This window comes from Morone saxatilis, unplaced genomic scaffold, assembly GCF_004916995.1.
Source record: "Morone saxatilis isolate NCDOM2014 unplaced genomic scaffold, NCSU_SB_2.0 Contig19, whole genome shotgun sequence".
NCBI lineage: Eukaryota > Metazoa > Chordata > Actinopteri > Moronidae > Morone > Morone saxatilis.
The window spans coordinates 25,211,803-25,214,055 of NW_023339751.1; the positions used below are offsets into that span (position 1 = coordinate 25,211,803).

General features: G+C 36.8%; 1 protein-coding gene across 1 annotated transcript in view; it reads left to right on the forward strand.

The window, feature by feature from the left end:
* Positions 1-1,892, forward strand: part of LOC118329697 (heterogeneous nuclear ribonucleoprotein L-like) — a gene marked incomplete in the record, with an annotated part of 35,928 nt that extends 34,036 nt beyond the window's left edge. Inside the window, 1 exon segment of the mRNA XM_035663943.1 lies at positions 1-1,892.
* Between the last annotated feature and the right edge of the window lie 361 nt (positions 1,893-2,253).

A 2,253-nucleotide genomic window follows, 5' to 3' on the forward strand; every position in this document is an offset into this window, starting at 1 on the left:
ACCACAGCATAGACGTTCTCCCCCGACTTCTAGAATGCTTTGCCTTATATACATCTACTACCCATCCAACATTTTCATCTACCACAGCATCATTACAGAAAACTGCCCTAACTGCTTGTTTCAAAGATAGGAAAAATCCCATCTTTCTTTTACAGAAGCAATTCCTGAACTCATCACAGCCATCACAGATCTCCTATCTCATCTTAAGAAATCCTAACTATAAACATGACTTCAATCAGCACTCATCCTGTCATGCCTTGGCTCTGATTGGTTGTTTTTGTTCAGGCCCAGTGAATTCTTACAATCCCATTAGGAGCACTAGGAGGAGGAACCTGATTGTTTCACAATGTATCTGTCTCATGTACTACTGTCAGGATATAGTGAAAGCTTTAGCAAATATGATGAAAACTTTTACAAAGATTAGGTACTGCAGCATACACGGTCCGGTAAATGTAAAGCGTAATCATATGCTTTGAGTGTCCTTTCAATCATAATATTTCGGTGTACATGTCCCCCATCTTCATTGTCATTGCCAAATAGACTTAACAACAGTCTACGCCATCCTAACTTATGAAATTTTATTTTGGCCGCTTCTGTACAGCTAAATTTCTATCCTAAGATAAGATGGAAACATGTTTCTGTAATACCAAAAATCCTAAATGTCCTAAAATGAGATAAGATAGGATTTCAGATTGTTATGAGGCCTCTGAACTGAAAGAAGTATGATGTCTCCCTGGCAAGTTGAACTTAGCATGATCCTAACCCTGCCTAACACAGTCTAGATGCTTTGAGTAGAGTTATTGGTCCTAATGCACTAACCTGTCAATATTCAATTCTGCCCTTTAAAGAATAGTCCTGCTTCTTATCATTACTTACTCAATGTGATGTATTTCCTCTGGAAACAGTTGGGGTGGGACAGTGACGGATCAGTTACAGTAGAGAGGTAGGATTGTAGAAACAGTTCTGATAACTTCAGACTGGACTGAACTACTGTGAGACCAGTATGTTAAAGTAGAACCAGAAAGTGGCTCTCCAGCTTGGGAATTAATTTGAACACTCCTTTAAAGTAGCCCAATCTTACCTTCAAGCTCAGTATATATCAATTCCACCTTAAAATCAGTCTGCGTGGAAGATGCTCATTTCCAAGATACAAGTATATACGTATTTGCACTGCACATGGAAAACTACTGGAACTGCATAATATTAGAGGACATTTTGCTTTGTTAAACTGCATTCATTTTTAATTTTTATAATCTAATTTCTTTGTGCATTTTGAATATAGTATGTGAGTAAGTAGGCTACCTAAAATCTGGAAGATTCTTATGGAGGCACAGAGTGGGTGACTGCACACTGGGCTTTGGTGAAGCTCTGTAACAAAAAGTATATTGTTTCTGCTCCAGCCTGTATCTCATATAGGACATGCAGACGTTACTGCTTTACTTTAGTACACTGGGATCCATCACACTTTGAATTAAGGCATGCTTTTTGTAAATATGTATATAAGGAAAGGGACAGATGAAACCCACTTTGTCTGCAGTTAAATTATTGCTTATTTAGATGTTGTTTGTATGTCTCTTACATCACTTGAATCTTACTGTATTTCTAAGGAGGTTTTATTTATTCTTTTTTAAGTTTTTTTTAAGCCTTTAAGGGTGTTTGATGAATGAAGGCTATTGTTATTCCGAAGCTGATGTGAGTATAAGACAGTTCCACAGATATCTCATGATTTTGAGGCTGTAAAGGTTTAATGTTGTTAATAGTCAGTAATCACTAAGAAAAAAAAAACTATATTGTTCCGTTCATTCAAGAATCTCTGTGGTTGTAACTTAAATGTACAAGTTCAAATTTAATAAATTCAGGTTTGGGGCTGTAAGGTCAGCTCCACTCAGCTCAACTCATGTCTGTCTTTCACTCGTCTTCATTTACAGCAAAACATGGTCTTCTCACGTGAAAGAATGTTCTTTATTTTTTACAACCACAGCATCAACAGAAAAACATACTGTTTTTCAAAATCTTTCTTAAGCAGTGAACATAAAAAATGACTGCACTTACCATGCACTTGGTTTCTATTGACGGGGCAGATATGGAGGAATATTCATGGGGTGTCCAGAGGGTGGCCTGGTGGTAGAAATATCTGCTGATTTAATCCCAAACAATCACATATATCAAAATTTGGAAAAGCTCCCAAATGAAGATATTTGAACTCAAAAGCAATGTTGTGGCACATTCGTAAATCACTGAATAGAAATATCT